This window comes from Mytilus californianus, unplaced genomic scaffold (assembly GCF_021869535.1).
Source record: "Mytilus californianus isolate M0D057914Y unplaced genomic scaffold, xbMytCali1.0.p SCAF_9, whole genome shotgun sequence".
NCBI classification, from domain to species: Eukaryota; Metazoa; Mollusca; class Bivalvia; order Mytilida; family Mytilidae; genus Mytilus; species Mytilus californianus.
In genome coordinates, this window is record NW_026262745.1 from 44,748,771 (window position 1) to 44,770,473 (window position 21,703).

The window sequence follows — 21,703 nt, forward strand, 5'->3', positions numbered from 1 at the left end:
CCTGAATTATGAAATAAAAAAGCCTCTTTCAAGTTTTATTTCAAGTTAGAATATCCATCAACAGTTCTTTTATCAACAAGAGACAACTCCAAAAGAGAATAGTAGACAATAACAATCAACACCAAAGAGGAGAGATGGTTACAATATCAAGATTTTATTTGAAACCAAATATCTCAATATTAACAAAGCTTTCTCTTCTAGCACATCAATTTCTCAAAGCAAAGGAACATATGTAAAAACTCACTACAGCACACTGGTTTGATTCTGGTTGATCAAGTTTTCAAACTTATACAAAATCATGTAAATGCAGCAAATTTGACACAGTTACACAAAATGCCTCCTTTGTTTTATGTGAATACATAGCAGGACCATTTAAAAAAAACCTGATTTCATTTTGAGTTTTTGTTATCCGATATTTAGTTCTTTTTTTTTTGTTGTCTTTTTTTTTAAATTTTTTATTGATATCTTGTTGAACTGAAATTTGACTTTTTGAGGGTATACCGTATGTGTTTTTTTTACATTTATCATGAAGGCATTTGGAACAAACCATACCATCACCAAGCTGTTTACTCATTCAATCATTATCTATACACCCGATACAATTGAGTAAACCGAACAAAAAGTTGCATACCGGTAACACCAAATAATGTATTTCTAAATTTCACTGCCCTTTTTTTACTGGCACTAAATTAACTATAGAAATTAACAAAAAAGAGGTTTTTAAAATGAAAAATTTATTTTGTTTTAAAGATTTATTCTTTTGGCCTAGCAACTCCTTCTGCTCTCTGTGGGGCACACTTTACATGTCTTGCACACTGCTCAGGTATTTTGGATTCTGGTGTCTCTTTGTGGCAGAATAGAACAGCATCTGAAAGCATGGACGAGAAATAACATAAATTTGAATTACATAATAAAAGTTGTGTACTTTTAAAAGCCGGAAATGTTATCAAATTCTACCAATTATAAAACAATTATTTTAAATCATAGAACACAACATGTTCATTTGAAACAATTGTTCCAGCTTGCATCAATAACAAGACAAAGCATGAGTTCTAACCAGATCTGTGTTTTGCAATAAGCATAATGTTCATATACAGATGAAATTATGAAAGATGAGTGATATTTTACGAAAAAAATCTAAACAGTGTTTAAGAGCAGACCATTTCTATGTGTATTAGACACACCCTATCGAGTTGTATTGGAACGAATTGGCTAGTATTCGATGGCACCCCCCCCCCCCCCCCTTTTCTGATATTACTGATTCTGTACATGGCTAGATATGTTATATTTTAGTTCGCTAATTAGAGGTTATATACAATCAAATCATTTAACTGTTTTGACACGAAACTGAATCAGATTCAGTAAGATAAGACCTTGTCATAATTTCTGTGAACGTAAACATGCAGATAACTAATTTGATCATTTGAATGTGTTTGTATATATCATGATTCTTCGTTAATTTAACTGTAAAATATACTTACGCTAATATCAAGAGGTTTATACAGAAAAGTCTTCTCTCGTCTTTATATTCCTTAGACGCAGTTGTTCACTATTGGTTCATCAGTCTGGTGCGATAATTTCTCGAGGATGATTTTCAAAATGTTCTAAACGGATGCTGAAAAGAGGTGCGCGTGCTTGCGTGCGCATCCGAAAGAAAATATTCGGAACTCAACTTGAAAAACCGCGAAAATTTAAAAACTTCTCAATTATTATGATTACATTGTACATCGATGATAAGTTTATATATCAAATATCAACGGTAAAAATAATTAAAATAAATATACCAAAAAATTTCTCCTATTTATTTAGTTAAAGAAAGCAACTAAACAAATCGATTTGATTTTAAAATATAAACTAAGAATATATCATATTTATACAGATATACCAAGGATTTGAATAGTGACTTTCAAATCACTATACAAATCCTTGGATATACATATAATTAAGATAGCATGAACAGGTTTTGAGATCTCCCAAAATATAGAGAATCATCAAACCCAAATTACTTAATAATTGGTTAGAATTGGTCTTTTTTTTAAAGATACTTAAAAAATAAACACAAAAAAAATTAATTTGAAAAAGCCGATTTGTTATATTATTGGCAAGGATTTGTATAGTGTATTCACTATACAAATCCTTGTTATTGGTGATGTCTCCTGACCACTTGTTCTTGCCCAAAACTCCTTTCCGTGCATAAACAATGGAATCCGGTCTACCCCCTTTTTCGTGGAAAAAAATTGATTATATAGGGATCATGGAAGCATGACAGGAGGAAGCCCCCTCACGCTTATGGCAGTCAGTGGACCCCCTTATAAGTATTATAAAAAGTTCTGGATTAGCCACTTATTATCCAATCGTTTATAATACTGCAGCACTGCTTCTTGTCCGATCTGCTCATCAAATATATCTATACCTTTCAATTTTGACAATGAGATTTTTCTGTCGCGATTGACTGACGTTAACCCAACGTTGAATCAACGTTGTTGTTTAAACGTTGATTTTAACGACGTAAATTCAACGTTGAAACAACGTTGTAAAGTCAACGTTGAATACCATGACGTTAGATCAACGTTGAATTTAGGTCGATCAACGTCACGACCAAATTTCAACCAAATTTCAACGTTGTTACAACGTCGAGTGCCCACTGGGATATCTCCTTTTTGGTACGATATTCCAGAGCATGCGTTTGGTTACGGCTTACACAGAAGCTATGGAACAAGGGGTTCCAAGGGATAAAGTTGAAGTCGCCCACTCGACAGTTTTACGGACATCATCACGAGTTGGTTATGGGATATCTGTGTCACGGGTATATTTCGATTGTCATAAACGCAATGCCGCCATCTTTTCCACGATTGTGGCATCACCGAATGAGACTCGTCGCCGAGTTTGTACTAACCATGAGTAACACAACAATGGCCACTAGTGGAGCAACACAACAATGGCCACTAGTGGAGCTTGATCTGCTTACCTTTTCTGCGCACATGAGGTCAGCACCAGTTTTTAGTGAGGTCCGTGTAACTCAGTTTAAGTTTCAAATGGAGTGTTTTGTAAAATTGTTTGTCTTTTTTGTCGTCATCTTTTTACTATGGCGCTGTCGTTTTATCTCGACTTGTGAGCTTTGAATCATCACTTTTTTAATACATATCATCACTTTCTTTATCCACATCGTTCTGTCTCTTTGTTTGTATTAAAGCATGATTATATTCCGACACGCATTTAACTTTATAATGTAATTTGGGTGTCATACCACCGATCAAACCAATCAGCACTAAGAATACAAGTCAAAGTAGTTCTACTATGACAAAACATAGTGCTTCTGATGTTATTGTAAACTAAAACTAACCAATTAGTTATTAATTTGCATAAACTTATGCTAATTCGGAAAAATATACGTCCATTACGCTAAAATGAATAGAATTTGCGAAAGTTGACAAAAATGTTAAGGTATTATACCTGTGTTCAGTTAAAGTCTCAATATATCAATAGGAGATGTTCGGTTTATGTCAATGAGATAGCACCCAAACGACAAAAATAACCAAAAAACATCAAGAGTGCAACATAGAGTCAAAATAAACAAGTGTCTATATAATATGTTAAACTCTAAAACATGACGAGTTCATATAAGTTGTTAATCAATTTAACAAAACAAACATAGATCGGCCATCAACGCACAACTCTTCAAATAACGAAATACAACACGATACATCAATCCTTAAAGACCCAAATGTTGTAAAACACTTGTCCTACCTCCATGATAAATATGTAGTTATCCCCGCAGATAAAGCCCCAAAACAACATTCTTTTTGTGTGTAAATCACATTACATAAACTGCTTGATAAATGAATTAGATATTGACAACTCACTTGGAAACTCAACATATACCCCCACGGCACTTACCAAAGAGGAAATCCTGGATTATCATTCGTCTACTCTATGTTCCTTTGGAATTTCAACCAAAGACGAAGAACTGGATCTTCCATCACTGTATTGGATACCTAAACTACATAAGTGTCCTTATATATTGCTGGGTCTTCCAAGTGTTCCACGAAACCTCTTTCTGAATTATTAACATCATATTATCAGCAATCAAAGCCGGGCTTTAAAGTTATTGTGAAACTACATATTTAATAGGTGGCGTGAATCAGATGTGGATACTAAAAAAATCCAAAGATCTTTTAGAGTACATACAATCTAAGACTCTTTCATCTTGCAATAGTATTAAAAAATTTGACTTTTCTACACTTTACACAAGTATTCCCTATTCCAAACTAAAAGACAAATTGAAAGAGTTGGTCCTGCTTTGTTTCATAAAAAAGAATGACCAACGTAGAAACAAGAATCTGGTCCTAGGGAGGGATAAATCCTACTTAGTAAAAATCACTCTGATTCTAACAAAAAATTCTCTGAAACTGACATTATCAAGATGCTTGATTTCTTGATTGACAACATATTTGTTTTTCATCAAACAATCAGCATTTCGGTGGGAACCAACTGTGCCCCTCTTTTTGTCAACTTGTTTTTTTATTCATATGAGGCTGACTTTATACAGGAACTTCTAATTAGGAAGAAAGAAAATAAGTTAGCAGTATCCTTTAACTTTACTTTCCGCTATATAGATGATGTTCTCTCACTAAATAATTCAAAATTTGGTGACTATGTTGAACGCATCTATCCCAACGAATTTGAGATAAAGGATACAACAGATACAGCTGAGTCTGCCTCATATCTTGACTCACATCTAGAAATTGACAATGAGGGTCGGTTGAAAATAAAATTTTACGACAAAAGAGATGATTCCAGCTTCCCAATTGTGAACTTTCCATTTCTATGTAGCAACAGTCAAGCAGCGCCTGCATACGGAGTATATATCTCCCAGTTGATACAATATTCCAGGGCTTCTATTTCCTATCATGATTTCTTTGATAGAGGATTGCTGCTCACAAGGAAGTTTCAAGTGGTGAAGTTGAAATCATCCCTTCGTAAATGTTACGGACGCCATCACGAGTTGGTTGACCGTTATGGAATATCCGTTTCACAGATAATAGCGGATATGTTCCAAATATCGTAACTATAATCCCGTCCCCTTTTCCCCGAATTTAATCTACCGAATTAGACTTATTACCGGGTTTGTACTAACATGAGCAACACGACGGGTGCAACATGTGGAGCAGGATCTGCTTACCTGAGATCACCCCCAGTGTTTGGTGTGGTTCGTGTTGCTCAGTCTTAAGTTTTCTATGTTGTGTTTTGTGTACTGTTGTTTGTCTGTTTGTCTTTTTTCTTTTTAGCCATGGCTTTCTCAGTTTATTTTCAACTTATGAGTTTGAATGTCCCTTTTGCATCTTTCGCCTCTCTTTAAAGATATTACTGATACGATAACTACTGACTAGGTTCCTGACTTAGGACGGGAAATAAAAATGGCATATTTCAACCTTCCCCTTTACTAATCTCGATCAGTATAGATTAACAAAACGACAATAAAAAAACACACTATAAAAACCAGTAAAGGTAAAGCACAGAACTCCAATATAACGGTATAATAGGGTAAAAAAAATCACACCTTATTAAAGCATACTGACAATGACGTATTATAGATACAATGGATAAGCGTTGATTCTTGAAAAAGAAACCATGAGCCCGGAGGGCGAATGGTTTGTTTTTCATGAATCAACGCATTGTTTCTCTAACTTAAAATATTGTGTTGATGTTTTTTCACAATTAAAGCCTTTTCCTAATTAGAAGGTATTGTAGGTGATTTAAAATAAACCTATTATCATGTTCAACGATGCACTTTAGTCTAATAAATCAAGTTCACAATTAATTGCTTAGAGAAATACAAGTATAACATTATACGTCTGTCTTTAAATTGTTATGCATATGAATACTATCCGTAATTTACAAAAAAAAACATAATCGAACTTATTTCTAAGTTTATATAATAAGTATGTTACCGAAATTTCTAGCAAGAAACCTAATTCTTGGCACATCACGATTTACTCGCATAGGGATTAGCGAATAAACATTTGTAAGGATATCTAGTAAAACAGATGAAATCATACTACTAGTATATTTATAAAAAACAAATGGACAGATTGAATGTAATCATTTACTTTTAAAATACCTGAAATAGCCAATGATAATCCAAAAAATATACGGAACAACCCGCTATTATTACAAAAATATCCAAAATAACATACAAAAAAAAAAGAAAAACGGAAAAACTAAAGATTAGGGACAACACAGAGAAAACAGGGATTCGAACCTTAACCCACAAGTCTCTACTTCTAACTTGCCTCTATAACTCATTGATCTTTACCTCGCGGCTACCAACGTATACTATACGATGTCTATTATGTATATATAAAGGTACAAGCCCTATGTGTGCGTTGTACCAATATTTGTCATAATTATGTTCATTTTTATATATTTATAATAGACATCTAAACTAGACCCCATTGGTAGCCCAGATGTTTTGTCGATGTGTTAATGTCAGTCACCACATAACAGACTTTAAGGATGGATTCGATTCCCAGTGAAGACATATACAAATTATAAAAATTAAAGGTACGTTCTTAAATTTATTCCATTAGTGAACAGAAATCAGCAAATTAGCCAATTCAAACTTTATGAAATTAGGCACACAAAGGAAACAATTGAATATAATTTGGTGAGTCCATTTCAGCAACAGATTTATGAAGCGTTGATTCTAGAAAAAGAATCTCTGGTAAAGGAATAGACTGACGTAACGACACTGGTTTAATGTAGGTAACCGTATAAATGCTTGCTCACAGTTACTTGAGGTCGTCGTATTGAAGTATGTTCACAGTTACTAAAAGCAAACTCAAATTACCTACAGCTGATTAGAAATCAGAAATTAGAACCACAGCATGATAAATGTACTTTTGCAGAAAAAAAACATCTTTATCATCTTTAAAATATGTAACTTAATTTTAAGTGAGGGATATTGCCTTTTTCAGATAAGAAAGGTCTCGACACTTAGAGAAAATATATTGCATTCAGTATCGTCAAGTAGCTTTCATCTTCAGGGAGTAAATTTTATGTTGTGTTTGAGTTTCAAATGTGGAGACAAATATGAAGAAAAACACTTGACATTTGTTAATAGGATAAGGTGCAATCAGGCAAAAACACCTACTATTTAATCAAATCAGCCAATTATAAGTAAAATCCTTATGCAGTTTGAGAAGATGTAAAAGATATTAGGATATTTGTTGTACTATGATCACACTATAGTATATATTTATGCACTTTAATGGAATATATCATCAACATCCAACTCTTCAAATAACAAGAAAAAAACATTAAGAAATTACATACGGCAACAACAGACGAAGTTCCTGACAAGCATATGTAAAAGTGGCGGAGTTAAACATTTTTTTTATATCTCGATTCTTCAACTTTTATCACTCCAGGTAAAATACTTTAAATCATTGGACTGAAAATAAATCGACTCGCATTAAAAAAAAATGGAATCAAACAGCACTTTCAACGTAGCCATGAACTTCGAGTCATAATATTCCAAAGTCGCATCTGCATACGAATGATTGAATCCTGTGACGAACGATCATCTGCCATTTTCAGCATTCAGGCAGAACAAAAAAGGAGGAGATGATAATAAGAGACAGTCAAAAGTATACGGGTACGTCCAAAAAAAAGACCGGATTATGTTTTTTTCGTACTGTATGGGGGCAATTAAAAGTTTCTCCATGTTTGAGATGCATGTATATTTTAACAGTTATGGTATATGTTTCATTCTTTCAAAAATGTTCTTAAGTATGATACTTTATTTTCTCAATTTCGGTAAGTTTTATTTGAAAAAAAGGTTATGCTGTTCATTCTCATGTTTTGCCTTATTCATATATAATGTCTAACGTATTTCTTAATGTTTTCGATGGTTAGCTGAATGTGTTTATTGTATTATATATTACAATGATAATCTCGGGCTATATATGACAGTATTTGTTAAATTTCTGTGTCCATGTTGTCGGATAAAATCTTTTAGAGCATAACAACCAAGCCTATCATACGTAACAGTCAAAATAGTCTAAAGCTAACACTTACAATCGGAGTTTTATTGCTTCTTGGTACATAATTTATCAAATTTTCAAAATTCATTGCAACCTGGGTAAATGTAACATTCGGACACTAAAAGTCTACTAGAGGCGGAATCGACTCAGTTGTTGTAAAAGCATGACATTGTATATTATCACAAAATGTCAGTGCACCAAAGTCGTATCAAAAGATGTGAGAAAATTAAATAGTGTTTCAATCTGGTGTAAAAATATAAATCTGTGTTCAGAAATATATAGAGGTCAAGCCATTTCTAACTGATTTATAACTTGTTTTTTTATTTTACGTATTGCTGTAACGCTACTGTCCAAACTTATGGAGATGGTTAAACGCTCTGAAGGAGAGGCGAAGGATACCAAAGGGACATTTAAACTCATAAGTCGAAAATAAACTGACAACGCCATGGCTAAATAAGAAACAAGACAAACAACAGTACATAAAACACAACATAGAAAACATGTTTAGCCCCGCCGAATTCTTTATGAAATCAAATTGTCTGTCCCAATTCAGGTGAACGCAATTCAGTTCTCTTTGTTGAAGACGCATGCAATGTGTTTGGGTTGTTTATTGTTTGAGCATAAATCAGGTCGCTGGTGTTCTCTCATTTTTTAATTGGCTTTCATCTTTTCATACATGGGACTTGGGTTTTTCTCATTATTGAAGGCATACACACTGATATGTCTCCATTGACGATCACAGTTGTCTGCATAGACAGTCCAATTTGTCTTTTAAACAAAATTTTTCTTCAAATTGGTCAAATGATATAAAGAAATTGTCTATAAACTCTATATTTTCAATTTGTTAATGGTGATTGATGCAGCTTGCTTTAGTGACCGTCCTACAGACATAGGCTGGTTTAATTTTTGATAGATTTGAAGACATATATTGAAGACACGTGACCGTGTGCAATGCCAAGATATAATTATCGCCATAATATCGGCCAGTAATTTTAAGTGTTCATGAATATTAAGTTATGTTTTAATATATTGAACACAAAATCAATGTCAGTAAGTATAACTTTTGCTTCTTATATATCATAAAATCGTTAATTTCTTATCTAAAACTACTAAGTATCTCTTATCTAAAATGTATTCCATTACATCATAATGAAATAAAGATTATATTTAATCATATCTTTTAATACAGCTTGAATGTTCAGACATTTTCTCATAAAATATTTGTTTCAGTCCTGATAAGAGGAGATGTGTGGTAAACTTCAATGCGACAGAAACTTACCAACACAAAAAAAAAAGGAATCAAATAGACATATCTTGAGGTACGATCTTCAACAATAGAGTACAGAATTTGTCAAGCATTCAATCAGCCACAGTATAGAACAGAAATGAAAATTTGACAGAAACTATCAAAGATCTGCAATGAACACCACATTCCCGAATATGACAAAAACCACATTAAAGTATGACAAAAGAATAAACACTTAGTAAACGAGGTTTATCAATTTGGTCAGGCACAATAATAGTATTCTGCATATTATTCAACTTTTAATATAAAATAGCGTGCATAATAAAGTTTATTATACCACATCTTCTTATTTTTTGATATTTACTCGTTGTCATCATATTTCAGGTTACAAACCTCAATTTCCCTTTTTCTAAAACAAAAGAAAAACAGAAACAAAACAAAAATCTTTTTCTTTTTTGTTATTTTAAGAAAAAGCATCGCATCGTAGATTAACATTCCCAATATACCTTTTCAGAGACTACCTCATCTGACCCTACGTCATTTCCAAATATTTTGCATTGCTCTAAATTCCTGTTCAAGACGATAAAGGCACATGTAATCTTACAAATGACAGCACACTCTATCCAGCTCTTACTTCCAACCAATGATACTATGTTCACGGTGTAACACGATTTTTCTTGTCCACAAAACCTGCCATTACCACGAATCATATCTGTAACCAAAACGTGTCATATTTTAAACTTGCAGTGAGGTAGAGATTTGCTTTATGTTGAAGGTCTCACTGGAACTTTGAGATGGATAACAGTAATAAAAACACTATTCATATGTTCTTAATGTTTTTTCATATGCATGTAGTATTTTGTGTCATATCTTATCGAAAATATGTTTAAATGAAAAATATTGAACATCAACAAAAGTAAACAAATTAAATTTCAAAGTATAAACATACAAACATTTCGAAGAATCTGAAGTTCATCAAGGTTTATATATCAATGTAGTAATTAACAGTGGTCTTTTTAGTAATCAGATTGTAAATAATTTGTACATTATTTATCAGGTGGTTAATATTGCACAGATTCGTTAAAACTATTTTATTTTGTTGGCAGATACATCATTTTAAGTTGCACCTAACAAAATTTAACAATTTAACAAAAAAGTACTAACCTGACTGATTTATCCTGTAATGTAAAGTCTGTCCGTAATTTGCACCAAAAATTGAATCGATTACTTTAATTGGACCTTGTGGCTTTCCAATCAAAATTACACCATTGCCTCTGACATTTCCCAGGCCTACGTAAACCTGGAAAGAATTCCAAGATATCCAAAATGGTTTATATTCGAAAGAAGTGAGTAGTTCACCATCGTATGTATCATCAGGTTGGGCACCCTTTTCTCCTAAGTACAGCACTGATAATGCATTTTGCCAATCTCAAATAACAATTACAAATTGCACGTCATTAAATGTCAAGGTCACATCACTGCTACCTCTTGCGTCAAACTGTATGAGATTCACGTGTGAAAGAGATACTCCTTCTGTTGATAACCATTTTTGATCTGGGTGTGAAATTGAAAATGCTAAAGGCAAACCTACAATATCAGATTTGTCAACACTTTATTTTAAATATAAACAGTTACACATTAGAATAATCACTGATAATTTATATTTTTTCCTGAAATATATACAAGTTCAACGATTCATTTTGGTAGACCTAGATTAATTCTGAATTCAATGAAACAACTATCCCCGGAGGACAAATGATGTAGATGTAAGCACCTATTGGTCACCGTACGGCCTATAAGCTATAAAAGACCCCGCCATGACAAAATGTAAAATAATTCAAAAGGGAAAATTAACGACCTGGTTAATGTACAAGACTTGGATAATCTGTGTATACGTGTAGTCGTAAAATTACTTACTTATTTTCTCTGCTTGTCTCAGATTCAATTATGTCTATTTTGTCACCTTAAATATGTCAACATTTACAATTCTATACTTAACCCAGGTGAATTTCTGAATTTATGAAAAAGAAATGAGTATGAACTTAGTACTTAAATATTCAGGATTACTCTATATAAAATTTCTTAAACAAGCCATGTATTATGGATACAACTTACATTGAAACTTTAAGATTTATGTAGTAAGGATAAAACTTACATTGAAACTTTAAGATTTATGTATTATGGATAAAACTTACATTGAAACTTTAAGCTTTATTTATTATGGTTAAAAATTACATTGAAACTTTAATCTTTATTTATGTTACATGAAACATTTTAGGTGAAAATGAACTATGACGTTGTTGCAAAAATGAAATACTGCATTTAAAAATAAATTGGCGCAAATGCAATACACCTATTTTTCACTACAGAATAAATTCAGACAGTTTCGAATATATATATCCAGACTTTTTCAAACAGATTTAAAACTGATTAAAATGTGTCCAGACAGATTTCAGAATGTTAAGAATGTTAAGAAAGTGTTTAGACAGATCTCAGAATGTTAAGAATGTTAAGAAAGTGTTTAGACAGATTTCAGATAGTATTGAGACAGTTAATGATGTGTTGAGACAAATTTAGACAGTGTTAAGATTGATAAAAATGTGATTAGACAAATTCAGACAGTGTTAAGATTGATTAGACTGTAATGAGACAAATTCATAAAGTGTTAAGATTGGTAAGAATGTAATGAGACAAATTCAGACAGTGATAAGATTAATAAGAACCTAATGAGACATATGCAGACAGTATTCAGAGTGTTGTTCGTTACACAAATTAAGACAGACTGAGTGTTGAGTAAGACAAATTGGGGACAATTAAACTTTTTAGAATGTTAAGACAGACTTTAGTCATATTTGAATCTGGTGAACTTGTAGTGAAGTCTATCTTCTAAATGTTTTATTACTACTGCACTTGGTTGTTCTTATTGTATGATACTTGGTTGAACAAAGCTCCATAGGTTTTGTAGCTATTCAAACATACCATTGATTCGGAGAACTATTTTAAACAACATTATACAGATACAACTTAACGATGTCATTTTTGTTGGTATTCTCTCTTCGGCATAAAATCTAAAAAATCAAAATATGTTTATTTCATTGATAAAAATAAATATGTAATTGCGCTAAAAAGAAAAAAAGCATCAAGACTTTTTCATATTTCATATTGCTCTGGCTTTTCCCTGAAGGCTATGCTTTTAACTCATATATGTTTTTAGAAATTAAGTCTCAAATACAGTTACGGTAGTGATGTTCACGTTAATGTTATGCCAAATATATATTTTTTACATACATGCTACCGTTATTTTTTGGCAGTGTCTGCGCGTACCCCCATGCGGGTACGAATAGTCAAATTGCCATTCATAGGCTACGCGTACCCACATCCGGTTTTATAATAAAATGCCATCGGATAGGAAATGAAACGTGAAATATATACGGAATTTGTCACAATTAGTGAATAAATTGATTAAAACTACTCAGAATTTTTATAAATATTTATATATAGGTAAGTGAACAGTTTTTCTCCGTTCATCAAGAGTCGTACCTTTTTCTCAAAAGAGCACCTAAGGAAAAAGAGAAGGGTAAGCAAAACGGCTTGGCATAACATTATATTCCATTATTTACAAATTGACTATTAAATGTAATGAAAAAATTATATAATGTACTTTTTTCAGCGATTCTATCATGGATTCTGAGGGATGAAAACGGCACACTTGATGACATTATTTCTGATAAAACAAAGGCCGATGCCAATAACCTTCTAGATGCTTCGTTAATAAATAACAAAATATTTGACAAAAATGTAAACCTTCAGCGCATCAAAAAATATTTTACCTCTGAAGCGTGGAAGCAACTTAAAATTCGGATCAACGAAAGAAAAGAATCATGCGAATGGATATGTATCAAATGTCAAAAAAAACCTACACGATCAGGACTCTTTGGCCTATGATTGTTGGTTGGACTGACAATATTTGAAATGAGCAGGGTTGAAATATGTGCCAAAACAATCAAATTGGATATGTGAAATTTGTTCCAAATCTTAATTAGTTACATGAATCTTTTATAATTGGTTTAATTTGACATTATTACATGCTTCTTTAATTTTCATGTAGACAGTTAGACACCCAAGCTTTAATTTTAGTCGTTTAAGATATTTTAAAATTTCAGTTTCTGTTTTACATTTTACTAAAAGATCATTTTTAAATCTCATATGGGTATTTATTAAAATCAGTAAAATTTTATTCTTTGAATTTGCATTTACATTTTATAATAGTATTAATTTTTATCATGTTTTTCTTTTACAGGGACTGTACAGTTTCATTTTCCACCAGTGTGCATTTAATTTGCAATGTTTATTATGTATCATTATCTAATAAATACAATTTTAAAATATTATTTTTCATACTCTTCACTCGTTCTACACGAAATCCCCATATTTTCGATAATTTCCGTATATATTTCACGTTTCATTCCCGATCCGATGGCATTTTATTATAAAACCTGATGTGGGTACGCGTAGCCTATGAATGGCAATTTGACTATTCGTACCCGCATGCGGGTACGTGCAGAATTTACCGTTAGTTTTTCCCATACACTTCATTTGAAAAATTAAGACGAAACTTTATTTTCCCACCATAAATCTGTAATTTTTCAGATGTGTTTATTTCAACAACAAAAATATAGATCTTTTATTTTTTGTGTACTTTGTATTGTTTTTTAAAATGGTCTTCATTTATGGAAATTTTATTTTAAAACATTGCAGGGACCTGACAAAAACATTTAACTCACCAAGAAATGCAGGTATGCAGTCTTTCCTGTTTTTTCAAAACCCGAACGTTTGACTTTCACCTACCAATTGTTCTTAAACGTGATTGCATCTGTAAATTCGATCTATGAAAACTCATTAGGATAACAGTCGTTAGATCATTATTAATATTGTTGACGACATTTGCTTAGTATTTGCATTTTAATCTGTTAAATGATATATTTTTTAAATGCTGTAATGAGGTCTTTAATTTTCTAAATGTCCTATCGGAAAGCAGATCACAATGGAGTCCACATCTTTACGGAATAAATTCACTAAAACTTTGATAGAGACAAGCATCGGTTTTTATAATGTGTATCCCATCGTCCTGAAAAAAATCACGTTCCAAATAATCTTAAAATAATCATGATAATGGCACAATATACAAAAGTCAAACACCTTTCTGGTGAAGCTCGAGTCAATATACCTTTTAATTGGATGCGTAATCGAAATGTTGACATACATAGACATAGACATCTTGTTATCTCCTTCGTGATATTCAAGACGAGCAAATATTTGCATCAGAAGTACGGACATGATCGGTATGTATGATCTTCTATAGGTGATTTTTGCAAACATAAACAAGACAATATAGGATATTTTAAACCAACGTTATATAAAGACCAGTTAATTAGATTTAAAGGAAAGATACATTACTTTGCCATCTGTACGAATGAAGTAATCACAAACAGTATTTAAATAAATCGAACGAAAACGAAAGCAAAATTTAGCCGTATTCATTAAATAAATTTAAATAAGTGGTGTTCACGCAATGTTATCATCTGACGACCTAGGAACCAGCGAGCTCCAGTGATTTTCGTATCTAACTTTATCATGCAAACCGTTCGGTACCTAATCGTACAGTTTGCATATATTTCAGCAAATTTTGAAATTGTGATGCATGTATTATAAAATAGATACTTATGTAAATTAAAAACGTATCAGTCCACATTCCTAGTAATGGGTTCGATAAGGCTCCAATATGGCTCTCTATTTCTAGCTAAAATTTCAAATCAGGAGGTATTGACAATAACCATAATAACGAATTAGTAGGAAATACGTCTATTTGCTGAACATTAATGAATTACCGTTCTTTTCATGACGTCACAAATAGCACAACTTTTCATTTTCTTCGAAGTTCAATGACGTCAAAAAAAAGGGGCAGTCCTGATATTCCGACACCCTATTAGTCCGACACCCCATTGGTCCGACACCACATTAGTCCTACGCCCCATAGGTCCGACACCCCATTAGTCCGACGCCCCATGGATCCGACACCCCAATGGTCCGACGCCCCATTTGTCCGACATCGAATTATTGAAAAATAGATAATATCTTTTTATATTAGAAAACTTGATGACGCGTTTATTTTATATTTAAACTGTGTTTGGAACCGAACGCCAAGTTATCAAGGTAGGTTGGTAGATATGCATTTTTTAAAATTTCGGGAAATATTCACCAATACAACATATAGAATGATCGAGACGCGCACCTTGTTGTCTTGCGTGATTAAAAAATGAGTACTATCAATATCTTAACTACAGTACGCACTTTGTCAAACTAGAATATGATTTGTGAAGTTTTGTTGAATTACTTGCATGTAGATTCGTAACTGTGTATCTCTCCTAAAGTAGAGAATTAAGAAAGTTAAGGCTAGCTCCAATGCCTTCCAAATAAATCTCTGTAAAGTTTGACTCGTTCTCCGTAAATAATCTGTTTTGACTCTACCGTCGGAGTTCACAACAACAATATACAAGCTGGTAAATATACAGTCCGCCAAAAGTTAAGCACCACCTAAATATAACTGGCAATATTTTTTTAACTATTGCGAAAAAAATATTTATGTTTGGTGTTATGATTTGCCTATAACATACACTAAGAAAATTCATTACGACCAAAACAAATAAAGTTCGATAAACACGCAAAGCAATTTTTTATTAAAGGTCATCTGCACTTTTTCGAATACACTGTTTCGATGCCTTTAAATCATCTTTCTACTGTCCCGCGTACTGGTGAAATTTGACCTTCACCAAGTCACTGTGAAATATGGCAAGAGGTAAGTTATATGTGACTGAACCTTGACAAGCAATTGACATGTCAAATGCCGGTAGGAGGACTAGTTGCATAGGTAACCATTTTAATGTTAAACACACCATCATTGTCAGATTTTTACAACGTCATGTTGACACAGGAACTGTAAATGATAGACCAAGGTCCGGAAGACCCCGTTTAACTACCGATCGTGATGACAGACTCCTTATTGCTTGTGCTAAAGCCAACCCATTTACTCCTGCCCTTCAACTTAGACACCACTGGCGTCAAGGTGGTCATGTTAGTGTTCGAACATTGGTCCGTCGACTTCATAGAGGCTACATAAGAGCACGTCGTGTTGTCAAGAGACATACCCTAACAGCCAGGCACCGTATAATCAGGTTTCAAAGGGCTAATGACCATCGACGCTGGAACATGAGAAGCTGGCAAAATGTTCATTGGTCAAATGAGAGTTAGTTTCTGTTACGACCAATAGACGGCAGAATACGAGTTTTTCGTGGAAATAAAAATGCTAATGACCAAAACAACATTTGCCCAAAGGCTGCATACGTTGCTGGTGGTGTTACAGTATGTGGTTTCTTCTCATACTGTTATAAGGTGGGTATGCATATTCTGCAGGGTGACATGAACGGACAGACATACAGGGATTTGGTGCTTAGAAACATTGTAGTCCCTCATTTTGATAATCCTCCACTTGCTTCAAGACCCTTGTGCATGTACGACAATGCTAGACCACACAGGGCAAAGATTGTAACCGAGTACAAAGAGTACAAAGAGCAAGAAGCATTTGACACTATCTTTTGGCCTTCCATGTCTCCAGACATGAACCCTATCGAACATGTCTGGGATGCTATTGGCAGAAATCTCAATCGCAGAGATCCATCTTTGCAAAATCTTAGCGATTTAAGAAGCGCAATTGTTGCTGAATGGAATAAATTTGCTCAACTAAAGTTCAGAAGGCTCGTACAGAGTATGAGACTCCGTGTTATGGAACTGTACCGGAAGAGAGGGTGTTACACATCCTATTGACTCAAATATTGACATTAAATTTGCCGAACATACCAAAGATTATTTGTAGAGACTTTTAATGATATTGGGAGATTAATTGTTGTAAAAAAATAAAATCACAGTGAAACTTAAATTCCGTTTCTGATTTGTGTAATTTTCACTAATTCTATGAATGCAAATTTCAAATGCATAGAACCTGCATACGTGAACAAACTTAAGTCTACGGTTTGTTTATGGTATATGTTAGCAAAATTGCTACATGAATATTTTCTCTTTTTCGAGTATTAACTGATTTTTTTAAATGACAAAAATTTCGATGCAATAAAAATAGGTGGTGCTTAACTTTTGGCGGACTGTTTAGTAATAATGAAAACAACAATTAAACTGGGTAATCAAATTAATAATTTCATAAATTTTAGACATCTAACAAAGGGGAGATTAGATGGTTATGGAGTTTTGTATGAAATCCGTATGTTGTGCAATAAACCACTTCTGATCTTAGCAAACCAACCTCTGTGTATTTTTCATGTCAGTATGCCATATTTACGAAGCTAGAGCAGACAAGTTTAGAAAACAACTAATAGAAAAATTAATCGATATGAAGCAAAGGCTAACTCTTTTATAATTAGGGCACTAAAGAAGATAAATTCAAAGATAATTAATGTTCGTATGTACACTGCAAATAAATCAAAGAATATAAGACTGGACAATCTTCTCACAAAAAAATATGATGTAATGTCAAAGTAAAAGGCTATACATCCACAGGCAATTGTCTCTAAATAAAAATTACCTATATGTATATAGGTAAACAAATCAGAGACAAGTGATTGTGTATACATCAGTTATTGTGACATGCTATACATCCACGTGCTAATATAAAACTTCGTTAAAATATAACAAAATTCGGCACGAGAAAAAGACGAAAGAGAACAACAAACAACAAAACGTTTTAAAATTGGTATCTGCTGCTATTCCGACAATAAAGTCGGAAATACAATGTAAAATGCACCTTAATATCTGCTATTATATGTTCTTTTATAGTATGTAAAATCGTTTACGAAGAAATGTTTATTTAACCATGGAAGTATTATATTTTACTTCCATTATTTAACTAAATATCTATCCTAACAAAACCTTTGATTATTTAGAGAATCAGTATAAGAAATTAAGTCACTTTCATATTCAGATAAATATAGATTCTTACATTGATACCAGTGGATTATCGGATTTATCCAATCGAGATAGTTAAATTATCAATTTTAAAGTCCGAGCCTCGGCGAGGACTTTAAAATTTATAATTTAACTATCGAGATTGGATAAATCCGATAATCCACGAGTAACTATGTAAGAATCTGTTTCTCTAATGATTAAAAAATAAATTTTCCTTTTTTGCTAAACTAAAATCCCCTTCGAGTGCCTCCCACTTTCCATAAAGTTGTCAATTTCATTAACACCTGTTAGCATATTTTGATGCATCCAGTGAGCTGAAAAAGGTTATGACCCTTAAACTCATCCAATCATCATCTGAGATCACTGGCAACCACACGTTGATTAAATTTTTTCATACAATGGGTTCGGAAAGGGATAAATTTCCATAGAATTAGAGAAACACTTATATCAACTAAACGATAATTTGGATAATGACGGTTAATAGACATTTTTGGACAAAGAAAAATAAAACATAAATTTAATTAACAGGACTGTTTTATAAACATTATATATAAGGCAATATCAAGGATAGAATTTGAAGTGATTAATGTACAGGAATGGACCCAAAGAGCTCTGACACAGAAACAATTTTTTTGTCAAGCAGTGAAATAAAATGTTCCTCATACGCTGGTCAAAGTGTTTATAGATTTTAGACTGGTGATGGATTATTTGTAAAGCGGAAAGAAAAGACAACCAATTAGTTTTTAAAGAGGAAAAATAAAACACAAATGGAAATAACAATGTACGAAAAAGAGGTTTTTTTAATGAATATGCAATTACAAATATAATCGCTGATATTAAAAGTACATTCCCACGGCTATTTGTACATGATTGATTATTTTTTGTTTAATGTCCAGTGGCAAATGTTTCATGTATTTTTAATACAAGTTCATTCTGACAGCAAATTTCATCCGTTTTATCGAAATTTTAAAACTCAATAAAGTCTCCGTATATAGAATCAATCATCATTAATTGAACAATTTTATTATCTATGTTTCGAACACACTTTTAAACACACAAACCATGTATGTAAAGTTAGAAAGACTATACGGCAACGGTTGTTACCAGCCTGTTTTTTTGTTACCTTTGTTCTGTATCTAATACTTAAACGTAGTTTTTTTTTTTACAACAACATGTAGCTTTTGTTTGATCTTCACGAAAAAAGCAAGACTGCCAATCCACAGCTTTTTAAATTCAACAAAACAAATACAAGTGGTGACATCCTTAAAAAATAAAAGGCATTATTAGGCGATCACAAATTTGTTTCATGTACAGGAACTTTTTCTTGATCTAGCTTTTGTTTATTACTGCAAAAACAAATTCTGAATTTCATCAGTTATGAATGAATTGTTTTCAGTTTGCTGTCTTTTTACCCCAAAATTATAACATTGTCAACAATATGGAACAGTAATTTATGTAAAAGTAGAGTCGGAAGGTACCAAAACACACTCAAAAACCGAAAAGTGAAAAAATGGCAATATTGTTTTGTAAATACAAATAATCCAATAAGGAATAATAGCACCACAATGCCGTTACATAGAAATAATTTTTTCAAACTTAGGAAAGTTGCAGATAATAGGTAACGGCAAATGGACATAGTGATAACTATGTAACTCCGCTATAACTGCCGAAAGTACAATTAAATGAGCAAAGAATTATAATTTATGGACAGACATACCCATTATATTATCTCCCCATTTTCTTTATTAGAAAGTTAGGGGATACCAATCGTCGAACATGCACCCAAATAAAACTACAGACAATATTATGTTCTCAAGAAGGAAAACCGATTTCTACGCCACTCTGACACCAGTCCAACTGCTCACGGTAAAAGTTCGATAATAAGAACCAAGTGAGAAAACAAGGACGGGTTCACACAGAAAGCTATTGCAAGCTAGAGAAAACTGTCTATCCAATTCACTGCAAACTCAAAGTTGATGACTGATAAACAGTATTGTAGTCTTAGCTTTCGTACATTATAAAATCGTAAACTGTATGGTTCTGTATGAATCCACATTATTTCTTTATATTAATCGTGTATAAATGTTTCACATTTAGGTCTTATTTGAACATAAAACAGTATGGAAACAATGAGTATAACCAAATATGCAAAAAGGATTTATCATGGTATAAGACAGGGTTGCAAAATGTGCTAAGTGTCTACTGTTACTGTACTGTACATAGCTCAATTCAATTCAATTTTAAAATATTGTCTTTTAAATTTTCACCAGCATAAAAAAAATGTTGGAAATAAGCTTTATTTGCCATTACTTCATTATGCCTGCACTGAAAATGATTTACCATCTTTTTGTTTGTCAACCAATTTAAAAATTAAGAAATTCTTTCATGTCATGCTTCATGCTCATTTCAACATGAGTAGCAATTATGTTTCTAGATATTTTTCACGGAGCTATAACGAAAGTTTGAGTTGATTTTTAAATGATTTGCTTAAAAATTAATTGAGGAACACAGTTGACTGCTGAAACTAAACAATGTTTACTACAAATTATGTTAGTCCACGACACACAGAAATCGTTATTGCAGCGCACGCATCAGCTGTAAAAAATGTGGAAGAAAACAACGTTAAAACACATTTCTAGGTTACAGTTATTTGTAGTTTCTCAGTCAAATCAATATCTATGAATTCACCCTGTACAGAGATCTGCAAGGATACCCTTAGTGACAAATCTTGCTCTATAACACTACCAGTGAATGCGAATCACAAGGACCATCGTCACAAAGCTATCCGAATGTACGCCATCATCGACGACCAGAGCAACCGGTCTCTTGCCTCTCCTCAGGAATTTTGACTCACAGGAAAAACGTAAACCTACACCTTATCTGCATGCACCGGCAAATAGTTACTTCCGAAAAAAGAGGCAAAGGTTTCGTCTTAGAATCAATACATTATGACGTAGGATTCGATTTGCCTGTACAAATAGCATGTCATCACATTCCCAATGATGGGGATAATGGAAATACCTATACCTGAAGCCAACATGTATTATCCTCATTTAAAAGAACTCAGAGAAAGAAAACAGAACGAGAAACATTGCCAAATTATAATCTTAATTGAAAGAGACCTTAAAGAGGCACATCACGTCATCAACCAACAACGCATAGGACCACCAAGAGCATCTAATGTCCAACATTTAAAACTCGTCTTGGAAGTAACAGGACAGACGCGCTGCTTTAATAAGCAACACGTCCCTCCTGAATTAAACGTAAAAATAACAAACATTTGCCTACAGGAAAACCATCAACTAGGCCATGCACATAAACGTTTAACAACCGGAAAGGTTTTACATACCCTTTAACTAAGGATTTACAATTGCCTCTCTTT

General features: G+C 32.8%; 1 long non-coding RNA gene across 1 annotated transcript; it reads right to left on the reverse strand.

Annotated features, from left to right (window-relative positions):
- Positions 1-713: 713 nt before the first annotated feature.
- LOC127716112 (uncharacterized) lies at positions 714-1,727 on the reverse strand. The gene is made up of 2 exons (XR_007988761.1): positions 1,482-1,727; positions 714-868 (listed from the first exon to the last, which is right to left on the reverse strand). It is a non-coding gene; the product is annotated as an uncharacterized LOC127716112 (long non-coding RNA).
- Positions 1,728-21,703: the final 19,976 nt, after the last annotated feature.